The following is a 17574-nucleotide window of genomic DNA, read 5'->3' as shown; positions in this document are numbered from 1 at the left end:
TGGTGAAATATGTGAGTTTTGCATGTGTATGCGAGATGTATGCATTGCATATTCTGATATCATTGGAATGTCAATATAGCATAAGGGAGTGAAGCTATAAACATGTACATAGTGAAATGGGAATGAATGGCTTTGCAATAAGAAGAGGCAGTTTAATCGCGACATGTGCTCTTGGCAGGCCAGTATGCAGAACTGAGCTCCGGTTTTATTCCAGATGGCCTGGCTATAGTTTAGCCGGCTAGAAAACTTTCACATTGAAAGCAAATGTTAACTGAATGTGTAGATGCTATGTGATAATATAGTTTATACGTTTGGTGAAAGATCAGCTAGATTTGGTTCAGAAGGATCCAGAAGAATAATACAGTTGCCAAAGCAATAGTAGAAAAGTAAGACAAGTATTAGTGAGCAAATAAGCGTGCTCAAAAAATAAGAGATTTTCCTTAGGCGGGGTTCAATCTTGTGACTCAGCGGTCTGAAGGCCATGACATTAACAGGGAGCCACAAACTTACTAGCTATCTTGACTCTAAATGTGCGTGTTTATGTGACATTTTGATTGGCTGGTGTAGGTAAATGATTGGCAGGTGCAGGTAAATGTCCAATGGAGAAACATATTGTTTGTGAGCTTGCAGCATTGTGATGATTTAATCGGGCAGGAAGAAGGAGAAAATGCAAAATCCCCTAAGTTTGGGGCTTTATTGTGCAGACGTGTGAAGTTGTTTGTGAAATCTGTCTGCTGAAATCGGGTCAGAAGGTACAGAAATTAATGTTTTTAAGGGCTGAGAGTCTGTGGTCAGTGTGGTTATTTCTGTAGAAAACCCAGAATAGTTCCAACGTCTCGGTGCTGTATAGGTATGGGGCATGCCGCCCCACCAAGGCATAACTTAGCAGGATGGCATACCTGCCATCCCAATGTTTGTAGGCTATACCTATAATCATTGCGGACTGAAAGTGTTTCATTGGATGACACTCCATGCCAGTGGAGAGCAATTCAGATTCTCCAGTCCAGATTGGGAAATACGAAACTGTCAAAAATTGCAGCACCAAACACAGAATACAACAATGGTTCGGTTAAGTAGCATGAACTTCGACCATAGACAGTTCTGTGACTTAGACAAATGTACAGAGTGTGTGCGCGTGTGTATATATATACATATATACTGATGGGCGACAAATTAAAAGAAAAAATAAAATATAGCCACAAGCGGCGATACCGGGGTTCAAGCCAACACTGACCGTTAGAAGGTGAAAGCTGCGAAGTGCAATAAGAACTAGTCAGAATCAGAGTAATTGTAATAGTCGAGTCCATTTACACATACAAGGAATTTGACTTGACACAATATGTTCATTCTCAATGAATGAATGAAAAGGTTTAATTGCACAACAAACTAACAGTAGCATAGGACCGTCATCATCATGTCATACAAGAACTATAAGAAACATAGTCATCATATCATACAATAACTAAATAAATAAATGACGGTTTGATTGTGTCTGCATAAACTATTTAATGATAGGTATTGGGTTTGGGAAAAGGGAGCCTTCAACACACTTACAATTAATGGCTATATTTCTGTTTGTAATTGTTATTTATTTTACTGGTACACTTGAGGTGCCACATAATACCATGATATACCCATATATACTCATTCGAGCTAAATCCAGTTCCAATTTACATTCTTGAATGGTCATTTTTAGATGTGAAGCACCTTTATGACTGGCAATGTCACTAACTCACTCAGTCAGTAACTCAGTCAGTAATTCAGTCAGTTAATTAATGGTTCTTGAGGCAAATTTGTAAAGTGAGGATAGATGGATGTCTGTAGCACGTTTCGTGTAAATCGGACTCACGGCGTAGGAGCTTTGACTTTTCAAAGTTCAAAATTTTGACCTTTAACTATAGTGCCCCCATCAGGCCGATTGGGGTCATATTTCTTGGGCAGCACTTGCACACAACGTCCAATCAATGGGCAGAATCTCATGTCTCTACCATTTACCATCTCACGGGAATTTGCGTAAACATTTCTGAAGAAGATTAATAATAAACCAACACAAAAGCAAAAACAATAGGGTTTCAGCCCTTCGGGCTTGAACCCCTAATAAATGAATGGAGAAACAACAAATGCAGATAATTCCATTCAGGTGTACTGCATGATACAATTAAGCAAATAATATCCTATCATGCTCTGTGGCATGCATAAAAATGCAGAGCAGGCTCAGTTGACCTCAATTTTGGATGAAGATGGCAAAAAGAAAATATAGAATTAACTTTCAAAGAGAGTTCATTATTATATATATATACACACTTTATGAGGGGCCAAACAGGAAATATTTAATGAAGTCTGATATATATACATCATTTTGATATACATACATCAAAACCGATATATATACATTGTTTTTGATATTTATACATTGAAAACGATAAATTTACATCATATTTGATATTTATACATCAAAACCGATATATATACATCATTTCTGATATATATACATTGAAAACAATAAATATACATCATTTCTGATATATATACATTGAAACCAATATATATATATCATTCGGAACAGGCATATATTTGGGCATCCCATTGGGTCTTTATTAAGACATAATCAGTGCAATCCAAATAAATTTTTAATTGGATTGAGACTGAAAATTATATTATTATATTCTGTAAGAATTTTGATGTGAATATAACAAGTGAGACAGTGAAATGTCGCTAGCTCTCTGATTTTAATACAGGCACATATTTGGTCCGCTTCTTATGGGTCTTCCTGGGGTTTGCCCCAAGCGGCCAAAACCAGACTTCGTTTTTGAAGCTCATTTCCTGGTGTTGTAGTTCCTGGTTGCTCACTAGCGCCACTACGGATGGCTCCAGTATAGGTGTTTTCATATCCGGTTTCCATGTAAGTCTACGGTACAAATGCGATCAAAATACAAAGTCAATTATTTTTTCTCACAAGAACAAATAGTCATAATAGGTGTATTTTATTCGTCTTATGACTGTCCATGGGTCGATTTCATGATTTATTGCGTCATTTGGGCACAGTGCCAATATTTGTTCTGGACCAATGAGGTACAGCTTGCGTCACTTCCGGATTACTGCGGAGGACTGAGCTACAGTAGGGGCTACAATCTGTGGTCACTGGGGTGGGAGGTGGCGTCTCTTGGCCTTGACATTGCGGCTCCAACCACAGTCCACCTGTGCGAAGTCAGAAAATGCAGGCATCCCATTTTGTAGTGGTTTCATTATAGCGTGTGCTATTTACAGCTGCACTAGACAACCATAAAATAATCCTCCTCTGAAGTTTTGCGGTAGCCGAGTCATTTTTACTATTTCCTTTAGCCCACTTAACCAAATAATTAGTTGGCAGAAAGCGTAATCAGCTAACGCTTATTTGCTATATGTGGTAGTCCAGTAGCCTATGCTAAAACAGTTCGCAACTTCGGCTACCAAGCCATTTGACTAGCTAGCTAACCCTGACCGGCAAATATTCCATCTGTCAAACGTGTTTGACGGCTTGTCAGTCGTGTACATTCCGTAAATGTCTACCTGGGCTATGCTGCACGAATGTGACAAAGTTAGAAGCTAGCAAGAAAATAATAATAATTAGAAATTCAATGTACATTATTTTTGTCTTTATGCAACAGGTGGAAAACTTGCTCTTCAAAGTGCATTGTCATATTTACACGCCTGTAGATCAGTTATTAAAATACTTGGTAGATTTGTTAATCACCGCTGACAGTGTTAATTTTTATTCGGTAAAAAGTGACTTGCGAACGATCGGTCAGCTAGCGTCACCCAGCAAGTAAACACCACAAACGGCGATGGAGTAGTAGCAGTTAATGGCTCATTAACTGACTGTGGCGAAAACCTACGACGATAACTTGCTTGGTTAACAGCAGGTCTACCAGACAGTTATATGAAAATTAGCCTAGTCAAATCACCAGTAGTCTACACATCTCTGATTGATTGACCATCAGTGCAGTCGATGTTCTTCCCCTGTAGTTCATATTGCTAATGCGTGAGCTAACCACGGATAGCTTACCTAGCTCACTGGCAAGCTGATATGCTAGCTAAGCATATTCGTTTTGCCGAGAAACATAAATTGAAGATAACTGAATATAACTGTATTATTAATGTCATACATATAACGTGATTACATGACACAGTACAGTCACGGATGGAAATTAAACTCCGTAAACATTTGATCATATATTTTAAAACATAACGGCAGACAGTCAGCTAGCCTCAAGTTCGTTCTGCAATCGTTCGTTCAGGTTGATGGGCTTTTCCGCACCGGACTGTCAATCACATTGTAAAAATCACAAGACCGCTTAACTCTATGGTTTTGGCTCCAAATCGACAACATGGCCGCGCCCGCCATTGAGCTTCAAAACGTGTTTTACAGACCCACGGAGAGGTAATGGGTGACGTCACAATAGCTTTGTCCATATTTTTTACAGTCTCTGGTTTGCCCGGGTTTGTTAATGTGAGCCGTGCTGTTTTGGAACGAACTTCGCTTTTAATTTCAGCTACTGTATGCTTTGTGGTGAACATGCTTCGCCCTTATTTTTTAATGGTACGCAATGGCTGACAGAGCCAGAGAACTTGTCCCAACACTTTTAGACAGTGACACACGATTCGCAGCTCCCGACTCGAAATTTCCGGTCCGCCTTAAATCGGTTGCGTTAAATGATTGGACGGTTTCGCGGTCTTCCTTACGTATTTGCAAAGGTTATAATTTGCTTCTAAAAGAGAGATACGGATCAAGAGAGAAATTGAAGGAAGGTGGTAATGAGAATTAAAAAAAAAAAAAACTATTTTTAATTATGTTACGTTCACTTCACATGTCTTTTAAGACTGTACTATGGACAGATCAGTGTCACGCATTTTGTTTTCTCCTCAAAATCTAATAGTCTCACCATTGCATTAGGCGTGTATGAGAGAACAGGAAATAATGCACATCTGAAATGTTGTGGACGAAAAATCACTGCACCATATTAAAATAAAACTCCAAACTGTCTATATAAACAAATATATGAATAAAATCCTATTGAAAAATTGACATATTAGATCGCCATTTTTCATCAAAATTTATGAGTCTGAAAATTTGACATTTAATTACTACAGAAGGGCTCCTGAAGTGGTCTACATCCTACCCATTTCTGTGAAATTTTACTATTGCATTTTTTAATAATCCCACCTCAAACTTTCCATGTAATCCAATAGACGCCAATTGAAAAATATGAAAGTTTGGATAAGAATTTTCCCCCAATTGTAAAAGTTCACAAAATTCTGACACTTGTTCCTGGCTGAAGGGGTCCTGGTCAATTGAAAAAAGTGAATTTTTGTATTGAAATATCGCTCCAAAATTAAACGTTCAGAAAATTTGCACGCTTGTTCCTCGCTGAAGGGGTCCTGGTCTACATCCTACCCCATTTCTGTGAAATTTTACTGTAGCATTTTTTAATAATCCCGCTTCAATTTTTCCATGTAATCCAATAGACACCAATTAAAAAATATGAAAGTTTTGTTGTAGTGGCAGGTCTACCACATGCGTTTGCAAGTGTTTCAATAAATGTGTCACTGTCTAAAAGTGTTTGGACAAGTTCTCTAGCTCTGTCAGCCATTGCGTACCATTAAAAAAATAAGGGCGAAGCACAATGTATATATATATCGGTTTTGAGGTATATATATCAAGAAATTATGTATATATATCACAGTTCAATGTATATATATCAACAAAGATGTATATATATATATCAGTTTCAATGTATATATATCAAAAATGATGTATATATATCAGACTTCATTAAATATTTTCTGTTTGGCCCCTGATACACTTATTTATTTATTATATATATATATATATAATAATAAAAAGTGTGTATATATATATATATATATATGTTTTTTTACCACGTCATGGAAAAGACATTAGAAAACATTCTGCAGAACTGACTCTCCTCCCTGCTGGACCTATAAGGGGCCCTTCACTTGGACGGATGTAGAGGCCTGCCACTTGGGCTGCTTGGGGGACCTCTTAAATCTGGTGGCCAAGCTGTGGGCTGAGGTGCATGGCAACCCTCACCACCTGGTGGTCAATACCCCACGTGAAGCCGGCCTCAACTCAGTAGGGTCCAGGAGGAGTGGGGTGCAGAGGAACTGGGCCCCTGTCTCGGGAACGTTTGGTACACCAACGTCATCTCTGATGATGAAGAACTACGGTGTGCAGAGTGAGGGAGCTGTCATCAACCAGGTGACTGTGCTAAGCCACTGCTGAAGACCACAGCCCCACCGCCCTGTCTAGAGCTGCTGCCGGATACCTCAGCTCTCCCATCGTGTCCTGAGGTCCTGCTAGAGGTTGAAGCTTCCCCCTCCTCATCCCGAGGCACCACCAAAGGCCACCATTCCGCCACCCTGCCCAGCTGCCCTGCCTTGAGGTGATGCTGGAGGCTGGAACTCTGCTGCCCTGTCCCAAGGGCCTACAGGAAGCTGCCACCCTCTTGCCCAGTCCTGAAAATCTGCTGCAGCATGCCGCCCAGTCTCTGATGTGCAGACCCACCGGATAAGTGGTATTGCCAGCAATAACCGCGGGCCCCCCAGATGAATGGCCACCAGCAGCAGCCACAGGCCCCCCAGATGAGTGGCTTCTGCCATCTGGCTTAGTGGAGCTGTCAGAGTCTACTACCTCATAACCTGGTCCAGAAGGTTTAACTAGGGCTGCCACAGTGAGCTCTCGTTGAGAGCCTCCTTCGCCGCTGCCTCTAGAGGGTCTCTCACCACTGCCGCCTGATGCCAGGAGTCCTCAAGCCGAGCAGTCCCTGCAACCCGCTGTTGCAGGCCCTCCAGAGAGTCTCTCGCCACCCTCTGTTGCCATGAGACCTGTTGAGCCAGCTGCTACAGTCACTGGCCCTGTGCCCATCACGGCCAGGTCACCATTGCCAGGAAGCCTGATGTTTGATCCTGGGGGTGGCCTGGGACTTGCAGGTATACCTTCCTGGCACCTGGTTTCATGTCCTTCCTGAGCTCAAAGCTAAGAAGAGAGTATGTGGTGCCAGAAAGGGAGGTGGGTAATAGCACCCGCCCTACATACAAGCCGAACAATTAGGTAATGGGCCACAGCTGTAGTGATTACAATGCTTCACAGCTGTGGCCCATTACCTAATCGTTGGGCTTAATAAAAGGCCAGGGAGGATGGGTTTTGGGCATTGTTTGGCTTAACCGCTTAGCGTGGATCCAAAATCTGGCCAATCCTTTCCCATTTAGGGGGTGTCCTATTTAAAGCTTTGTAACTCCAGGTGTAAGCAGCACAAAGACTTGGAAAATGGCACAAATTAAGTAAAACAGTAACCTTGTCCATACTAATTTAGATTAGATTATATTAAAAATAAAGTGCCACAAATGCAATTATCTTGGTGAAACTGCAATTTGATACTGAAGTTGTCCTCCTTCAGTATGAGATTAAATACTGAGAGATTTCATATACAGTATATAGCAGGTAAAATGATGCATGTCCTGGATCATAAACTCCTTGACCACAAGGAGGATGAGGATGATAACTCTCTTTTGCATAATCTTTTCATCAGTATAGGGATCTAAGATTTCTAGAAGTCCAAAAATCCAAAACTTCTCCAAAAATGAATACAATGCTTTCTGTCCATTATAACGCGTATAAAATTTTCCTTTTGTGATGGTTTAAGATGAAACATTGATGTCACATTGAAAAATGCAAAGCCATTGTGACACACTGTAGTACACATACCTAAATATGTAATAATTCACACTTGCATGTTTTTCTGCACTCTACAGTATGTAATCTTTTGCTGCATGGGAATGACACAGCATATTACTATTATGATCACACCAATGGAAATTTTATGTTAATCTAGCAAATATCATCACCCAGCAAATTACACAGTACATTATTAGCAAAGGCTAACAGTAATCTCTTATGACCAATGCAGATATACTGTATAATAATATAAAGCATATGACACATCACAGCTGTCACAAATTCAATTTTCACAAGTTATAATTCACAATCTTGATATCAGAAACTAAATTTTAACTAGTTAAAATAGGTATTTTTGATACCAATACTTGCATGGAATTGAATTTTAACTAGTTAAAATTAGTATTCATGATATCAAGAATTTAATTTCTACTTGTTAAAAATGTAATTCTTGATATTGAGAATTGAATTATAACTAGTTAAAATAGGGATTCTTGATATCAAGAATTGCATTCTAAGGAAGACATCGATAGTTCCTGACCAAATAATAATAATAATTTGCACTATAATGAAAAAAAAAAAAACCCAAACACCTGTCTGAAAGATGATAAACACTCTTCAGGAAGCAGAAGTACAGAACTACAGAGGCTACACTGCAAGATGCAAACAACTTGTTAGCAGCAAAAAAAGGATGGCCAGGTTACAGTTTGATAAGCAGTACCTAAAAGAGACTGCAGTTTTGGAAAAGGGTCTTGTGGACAGATGAGACCAAGATTCACATGTATCAGGTTGGAAATTTGTCTTTGGCCTCACCTCAGAAATATAAAATACATATATGAGAACAAAATACAGTACAATCACACACAAATCACACAAAATAATAATTTATCATCTGGTTTTGTTAAATTGACTCAATGCAGCTGGGACAAAGTGTCTCTTACAGACATTCTTTGTGGCTACTGAGACTTGGAAATGTCAACCAAAGGGAAGGAACTCAAACTCACTGTGGAGGGGGTGACTGGAAGTCATTTACTGAAACCAGAGCTATTGCTAGAGCTTTGGCAAGAGAAAAGTACACACGCCAAAAGGAACTTCCCAAGATCCAAAGCACCCCCTTGTCCGTGAAACGTGGTGGTGAGGGTGATATGGTTTGGACATGTATGGCTGCCACAGGTACTGGCTCACTTGTCTTCACTGATGATGTAACTATTGATAGCAGTGCTCATGTTTAAGCAATTGCCTCCAAACTCATTTGACAGTGCTTCATCCTACAGCAAGACAAAGATCCCAAACAAAGCAACATAGGAATTTTTCAAAGCAAAAAACTGGAAAATGTCTTCGTCCCAAACATTACAGAGCTAACTGTATATGCAAGGAAATATCATGAAATAAAAGCCTATACTTTTGTTTCATATTCATCTTTTGATCTCAAATCCAAATTTCCTATAACATGCACAATGGTTAGGAGGAATTTTAGACTATTCTTCCTTACAGAACTGCTTCAGTTCATTTATATTTCTCAGATTTCTTGTATGAACAAGGTCATACCACAACATCTCAATTGGGTTAAGATCAGGACTCTGACTTGGCCATTCCAAAGCATGAATTTTATTCTGTTTAAACCATTCTGTTGTTACTCATATATTTTGGGTCACTGTCTTGTGACATCACCCAACTTCTATTAAGCTTCAGTTGACGTACCGCTATCCAGACATTCTCCAATAAAACTTCAATTGTTTGTTCACCCAATGACCGTAAGCTGTCCAGGCCTCGAGGCAGCAAAGCAGCCTCAAACCATAATGTTCCCTCCACCATGCTGCACAGTTGGGATGAGGTTTTGTTGTTGGTGAGCTGTGCTTTTCCCCTCCATACATAGAATTGTGAAGTTCTGCAAAAACGTTTTTTGTCTCATCCATCCATAGAACATTGTCCCAGAAGCTTTGTGGAACATCTGGGTTGTCTTTTGCAAACTTGAGGCGTGCAGCAATATTTTTTGGAGAGCAGTGTCGCTGTAGCGTCCTCCATGAATACCATCATTAGGGGTTCAGGCAGTGAAGCTGGTGGAACCCTATTGTATCTGTTGTATCTTATTATTATTATTATTAGGGGTCCAAGCAGCGAAGCTGGTGGAACACTATTGTATTTGTTAGGATTATTATTATTATTATTATTATTATTGTTATTATTATTATTATTATTAGGGGTCCAAGCAGCGAAGCTGGTGGAACCCTATTGTATTTGTTAGGATTATTAGGGGTCCAAGCAGCGAAGCTGGTGGAACCCTATTGTATCTGTTAGGATGATTATTATTATTATTATTATTATTATTATTATTCTTATTATTTTTCTCCGCTAAAGGTGTTTGAGGCTCAGCAACCATAAGTCCTAGAGCAGTACTCAGGCACTAAAAATCACCTATGTCAGCCAGATGGTGGCGCTATAACAAAGGGTTTTGCGTAAAAGGCCATAACTCCCACACCATAAGTTAGATCAACACAAAACTTCATCGACCTATGAATCTGAACGTGCTCTACAACTTTGCCATTGGGACCACCTATGTCCGCCATATTGTTTGCCCGCCATTTTGACTTTTTAGTTGGGGCGTGGAAGTTTTCTCCGCTAAAATGTCTGAGGCTCAGCAACCATAAGTTGTAGACCAACCAAATTTGGTAGGTGGGTTGCTATGGCCCCACACTACTCAGGCACTACAAATCACCTACGTCGACCAGATGGTGGCGCTATAACAAAAGGTCATACTTTTCTCCTAGAGCGGGCTAAGTATCTGTTTTTTGCCATTAGTGTAGCTAGATTAGACTTCTACCTGTTTTGTAGTTTGCCCAGCATTAGTTTTGGTGTTTGTTTGTGTAGTGTAGTATCTTATTAGCCTCATTTGCTCTAACTGCATCAGGCAGGTATTGTGTGGAGCTAGTTAGCTGCTTAGCTTGTGGGGTAATTGCTCAGTCATCAGCTGCTATTCATTTGGTAATTAGGGCTTGTAGTCTGGCTTGGAGCAACGCTAGCGTCGCTCCCTCCCAGTTTGTGTTATTGCATCTCTATCCTTCTACCATCACCCTTCCTCTCACTACTCCCTGTCCTCACTGCTATGCTATGTGTCAACCCCATCCCAACCTGTTCTCTCCCCTACTCGCTTCTGCAGGCGAGGCCCCCCGTGGCGACGGAACCTCTCCAACCTTCGCTATCCCTCATTGACCCCCTGTGACAACTTCACAGTTGCAGAAGGGCTATGGAACTGCCAGTCTGCTACGCGGAAGGCTGACTTCATTTCCTACTCCCTCCTCTCTTTACATTTCCTTGCCCTCACTGAGACCTGGATCACACCAGGCAACACTGCAACCCCTGCAGCCCTCTCCTCCTCCTTCTCCTTCTCTCACACCCCCCGCCCATCTGGCCGTGGTGGGGGCACAGGTTTGCTGATCTCTCCCTCCTGGAAATTCTCTGTTCTCCCCCTCTCTCACCTCTCCATCTCTACCTTTGAATACCACTCTGTCTCAATCACCTATCCTGTTAACTTGTATATTGTGGTTATCTATCGCCCTCCAGGGCCCCTGGGAAGCTTCCTCGATGAGCTTGACACCCTGCTGAGCTCCTTCCCAGAGGATGGCACCCCACTGATCCTCCTGGGAGACTTCAACATCCACCTTGATGCCTCCCACTCCGCAGCCTTCCTGCCCCTACTCCACTCATTCGATCTCTTCCTGATGCACTCCCCACCAACACACAAAGCTGGCAACCTCCTAGACCTGGTCATCCTGAGCAATTGCTCCTCCTCCGATCCCACAGTGACCCCTCTGCACCAGTCCGACCACCACTTAATTTCCTTCTCCCTCCCTCTTGCTCCCCTCCCTCCCTCCCCTCCATCCACTCCTACTGTCATGGTCCGCCGTAACCTCCGCTCCCTCTCTCCCTCCTCTCTCGCTTCCAGTGTCACTGCTTCACTCCCCACTCTTGAATCCTTCTCCAACCTTCCCACTGACTCTGCATCCTCCGCTCTGTCTTCCTCGCTCTCCTCAGCACTTGACTCTCTCTGTCCTCTAGTCTCCAGGCCGCACGCTCGTCCCCTCCCAGTCCGTGGATGTCTGACCCCCTCCGAACCACCCGGGCCAGCCTACGTGCAGCGGAGAGGAAGTGGAGGAAATCCATGGCTCAATCCGACCTGTCTGCCTACCAGTCTATGCTAGCTACATTTTCTACTGCTGTAACCTCTGCCAAAATGAATTACTATCAAACAAAAATTCATAAATCTGCCTCTAACCCTCATCAACTGTTCTCCATTTTCTCCTCTCTCCTCAGCACTCCTCCTTCCCCACCTCAGTCCTCCCTCGCTGCAGATGACTTTGCAGTTTTCTTCGATGAGAAAATTGCAGACATCCGCAGCTCCTTCACGTCCACCACCACCCTTCCCCACTCCCCCATCTCTGTTCCCTCCCCTTGTTTCTCCACTTTCTCTCCCCTCACTGACTCTGATGTTTCCCAGCTCCTACTCTCCCACCGCCCTACCACCTGTGCTCTTGACCCCATCCCTTCCTCTCTCCTCCAGACTATCACACCTGACATCCTCCCGTTTGTCACCTCCCTTGTGAACTCCTCCTTGCCTTCTGGATGTTTCCCCTCTTCCTTCAAGCTAGCCCACATCACCCCACTGCTGAAAAAGCCCACTCTGGATCCCTCCGTCATCCAGAACTACCGTCCTGTTTCCCTTCTCCCTTTCCTATCCAAAACAATTGAACAAGCTGCTTCTAACCAACTCTCCTCTTTTCTCTTACTAAACAACCTCCTGGACCCCCACCAGTCCAGCTTCAGACCTGGCCACTCGACAGAGACCGCACTCCTCTCGGTCAGTGAGTCGCTTCACGCCGCACAAGCAGCCTCCCATTCATCTGTCCTGATCCTCATAAGCCGCGTTTCCATCGCAGGAACTTTACCCCGGAACTAGGAACCTTTTGAGGAACTCAGTGCGTTTCCACCGCAGGAACTAGGGTCTAAATTTAGTTCCGGGGGCTTTATTTTACCCCCCAAAAAGTTCCTGCTCGGGGGGTAGTACTTTCCGAAAGTACAGGAACCTTTCGGGTGGAGCTTGCAGCGCTGAACATTTCTGATTGGTCGAGTACTCGCAGCATTTTTTTGTGTTTATTTTCAGGCGCCATGTTTAAAAATATGCAGGCGCAAACCGATTTATTTTCATAATAACTTGTTATTTTCAAATCAAACTTGTATGTTATGCGGCGCAGTAGCCTACTTTTGGTTATAGCCTGCCAACGTCTTGGAATTATAACGTGTGCTCTTCTGTTCTTTTCTTGCTTTAGTATTCGTTTTATAAAATGCTAAGCATTCGTGCTGGGACAGCATATTACGTACCAAAACATTCAAACGGATTAATTCGGTTGCTGAATATTTTCTTCCGGATTTTCTTTGTTAGCCCGTTGTAATTGACTCAAAACGTTTGATACAGTTATGTGAGGTATGCGGTAGTTCTGTGTAATTCACATTGGTGATACAGTAAAAGCAAACTGGAAATCACCTTCCGCACTTTTTGTCAGGGTAAAATAACAGGTTAATTCTAGTAATCGTACCTTTAGCTTTTTCAGACTGCCGTAATTTTACTCTGCCATTCTTCAATTCCACAAAAAGACCAGGAAGACTATGGACTAATTTATGGTGCATGGTTCGCATCTGGAGGGCACACTTCGCTGCTCGGCTAGCAGTAACTTCGAAGGAAAGCAAACGGTGGCTGTACCACTACTAATTTAAATTTTCACGCAAGTCCGAGTTTTCGTTCTATTATTGTCATTTTGCGATTAGCCTATACAGAATTGACGATGATAAAGTAATCAAACAGCAAATTGTTTACAACGTGTGCATGTTTTCTGCTGTTGTTGCCAGTTATAGGCTACATATAAATGTGAATGCATTCTGTCGCTTCGGATGTCAAGAAATGAAAGCGAATGTTCGCATAAAAACATAATGAATGTGTTTGAGAGGATATATAAAACAGTTACAATCTGACTATTAGCCTGTTATATCCTATTTGTTGCATAACAACGGTCCAAGTTCAACTACCCACGACAGTTTTGCTTGACAACGGTAAAATATGCCCAAACGGCTGCAGAAGAATATTTCAATTCCAGGTGATTAAATCGATAAAAATCAATAAATACAAAAGTAACCATATATAGTCATTGTTGGTAACCCGTTGTTAAGTGGAATAAACCCCTCCGGGCTGTCTCGGTTATTAGAAAATAATGTAGGCTACTTCGGTGGTAGTACGGGGTTACAGAAGAAATCATATGACAGATGGACCGACGACAACGTCGCTTTTTCATACGTCAGTGGGCTAATTTGCCTAATCTTCGCGGGACTTTAGACCGTGGTGGAAACGCAGACAACCATGGGCTGAAGGAACCTTTTAGTTCCTGGTAAAGTAGTTCCTGGGACTAAAAGTTCCAGGTAATTTTGGTGGAAACGCGGCTCTAGACCTTTCTGCTGCCTTTGACACAGCCAACCACCCCATCCTCCTGTCCTCCCTGGCAGCTATGGGGATCTGTGGCACAGCACTAGACTGGATCGAGTCCTACCTCTCCGGTCGCTCCTTCCAAGTCGCCTGGGCTGGTGCAGTATCGGCACCTCGCCCCCTTGCCACAGGAGTTCCCCAGGGCTCAGTCCTTGGTCCCCTCCTATTCTCCCTGTACACCCAATCTCTTGGTCCTGTAATCTCTGCCCATGGGTTGTCCTATCATTGTTATGCCGATGACACCCAACTCTTTCTCTCCTTCCCCCCCTCTGACACACAGGTCTCTGCTCGCATCTCTGCTTGCCTGAGGGACATCCAGAGCTGGATGGATAACCACCATCTTAAGCTGAACCCAGGTAAGACAGAGATGATCTTCATCCCTGCTCCATCCTCTAACCTTCTTGACTTTTCCATTTCCCTAGGGGACACCATGGTGTCATCATCACCCGCCGCAAAAAACCTTGGAGTGGTGATGGACAACAGACTGTCCCTTTCCCAGAACATCACGGCGGTGAGTCGAACGTGCAGGTTCTTCCTGTACAACATCCGGAGAATCCGCTCCTTCCTCACCACCTACGCAACCCAGCTCCTGGTTCAAGCGATGGTCCTGTCCTGCCTGGACTACTGCAACTCGCTGCTGGCTGGTCTGCCAGCATCCGCCATCAGACCCCTGCAGCTCATCCAGAATGCTGCAGCGCGTCTGGTCTACAACCTCCCCAGACATTCCCATGTCACCCCCCTGCTCAGTGACCTCCACTGGCTGCCTGTTATGGCTCGCATCAAATTTAAGACCTTGGTGCTTGCATATCAGGCAGCTAAGGGGTCAGCACCAGGGTACATCCAGAGGATCATCAGACCCTACACACCAGCCAGACCTCTCCGTTCTGCCACCTCTGGACGCTTGGCACCTCCCCCTCTTCGCATCTGTACTTCCCACTCCCGTCTGCTGTCTGTCCTGGCCCCTCACTGGTGGAATGACCTCCCCGTGGCGGTCAGAACAGCAGAGAATCTTACTACCTTCAAACGCAGACTAAAGACTCATCTCTTCAGGCTGCACCTCTCCCCACCCCTCCCTAGCCTATAGTTTAGCTCAATGTACCTAGTTAGGATAATACGATTACGTTAGTTTATTTGGCAGGATTGTTTTTGTCTGATTAGGCAAATGTGATTCCAGTGCTAGTTTGTACTTGGTAGGATTGTTGTTTGCTGAACAGGTTACTCTACAGGGTTGGAGTCCTGATCGATGTGGTCACTTCTGGCACTACGATCTTTACTTCACTCTAGTGTGTTTCTTTTGCACCTCTGCACCTTGAACTAATGCACTTGTTGTACGTCGCCCTGGATAAGAGCGTCTGCTAAATGCCTGTAATGTAATGTAATGTAAAGGCCATAACTGCCACACCATAAGTCCGATCAACACAAAACTTCATCTACCGATGCATCTGAATGTGCTCTACAACTTTGCTATTGGGCCCACCTATGTCCACCATATTATTTGCCCGCCATTTGGCCGTTTTTATTAGGTGGGGTGCGGAAGAGCTGTAGCTCCAAATCTAAATGGTTACGACATCTAGTAAACTTCTTTAAGGCAAGTGACATCCATGGCAACGCAAGTAATCCGACACCGTAGGGTCTAGTTTTTATCAGTGAGGGGACGGTCTGACCGTCGGGGAAGCATTGGAAGACAGTGCCACCCACAGTGCATGCTAGGATAGGCTACCAAAAGTTTGTTCTGTCATTATGCTGAGAAATAGCTAAACCATTTTATTGATAGGTTCTGAGTTTCTGTGCACGCGCGCGAAAACACGCTGGTATAATAAAACAATGACGGTAATACATATATAGTCCGCTTCGTTCCGTTGCTACCATAACATACAGACTATCTTGTGTCTACAGCTGCAGTTTCTCACTGCAATTTCAAACATTGAATATTCACAAAAGACGCAATTTGTGCTGTACTCTGCCAATGCCTAAATAAATAATATGCTACGGTAAAGCTTTGAGAGGATGAATCATTACTTTTCTTTGACATGGATCCATTTGAAGACAATAACGGGTGAGTTCGTTTGAGTTCTTTAAATCTGTCATTATGCTGAGAGAAATCGTATTCTCAATTTAATCTCTAAATTGACTGTAAGTTTAGGGTTGTAACTAGTTAGCTGTTTCGTAGGTGACTTAGTTAATGCACTCGTCTTAACTATTGCTTGTATTTTTGCACAGACTGCGTTGTTGCTGTTCTTGTTTGTGTTAGTGTTAATCAGTTTAACCTACAGGGTCTAAGTTGGACTATGCGGTTGTTCCCTGCACTTGGAACGGTAGGCTACTGCCCTCTAGGGTTTTCGAAACACTTGTTCCTGGTTATGGTTATACACTTTGTTGTACGTAGCTCTGGATAAGAGCGTCTGCCAAATGCCTGTAATGTAATGTAATGTGCTATTCCGTAGCAAAAAGATAAACCCGACATTAGCCCTAAAATATGCCAATAGCAGTGAAAACGCTGCTCACTGAATAACGAAATAAACGAGACAACGTTTTTTTTTAATTATACCATGTCATTATACAGTCAATATCTGGGACTACGCATTTAATAAATATACAATCTTACCATCGGGTTTACGCGTAGAGATGTCCCTTTTGCGAATGAGTGGTCATATATTGTCTTGGACAATCCGTTTGTGAAATATATGCGCATATGTGACGCCTGCGTCGGCTACCTTCAAAAATAGCTGTGCGTAATACCACACCTGTTGCTTACGGCGTTGTCGCCCTTTTTAGTACAATTTGGCTTGATTGACAATTCATTTATTCAGTAGGTGAGAGTATAAGCTTTCTAACGATGGTATAACATGTCTTATTTTGCTTTTGGAAAAGCGTTTTATAGGTCAGCGTAACCAAAATTTTTCTTATCTGCCAATGTCTAAATAAATAAAACGGTAGGCTACTTTGCGCGCAGCACGCAGAACGCGAGTTGATATTACGTCTTTTTTTTTCGTTTTTTCTCAATGTCGTATTTATTATTTGAAATGTGTATTTATGTGTTATTATTCTATCTGTCTCTGTGGCGCTCTGAAATGTGCATTCTCTGCTAAGCTGAGCAATGGATTGGAATATGTGTCTGACGTAGCGTTGCACAGTATACCAAAACTTCAGCACTTTCTCGGTACTTAAAAAAAAAGAAGAAAAAAAAAAAGAAAAAGGAAACGGTTCGGTATTAGAATATTGCGACGTTCGGTAGTTTTGAGTCAAATGTAAAAGCCAGAGAAAATTGTCTCCCGCATTACTGATTTAGAGGATGAAAAGTGTAATTTGT

The 17574-nt window shown here is 42.6% G+C and overlaps 1 protein-coding gene and 1 long non-coding RNA gene across 10 annotated transcripts in view; one reads left to right on the top strand and one right to left on the bottom strand.

The window, feature by feature from the left end:
- LOC118232233 overlaps positions 1-11383 on the top strand; it is a 29124-nt gene extending 17741 nt beyond the window's left edge. The window contains exon 3 of the long non-coding RNA XR_004766234.1: positions 11297-11383. This is a non-coding gene — a long non-coding RNA (uncharacterized LOC118232233). The remainder of the gene's footprint in view (positions 1-11296) is intronic.
- The window catches only part of zfyve28 (zinc finger, FYVE domain containing 28), a 226090-nt gene that overhangs the window by 89014 nt on the left and 119502 nt on the right, over positions 1-17574 (bottom strand). The window lies entirely within an intron of this gene.

The sequence above is a fragment of the Anguilla anguilla genome, chromosome 7, assembly GCF_013347855.1.
Source record: "Anguilla anguilla isolate fAngAng1 chromosome 7, fAngAng1.pri, whole genome shotgun sequence".
In the NCBI taxonomy this organism is placed as follows: Eukaryota; Metazoa; Chordata; class Actinopteri; order Anguilliformes; family Anguillidae; genus Anguilla; species Anguilla anguilla.
This window is presented reverse-complemented; position numbering and strand designations above follow the sequence as displayed.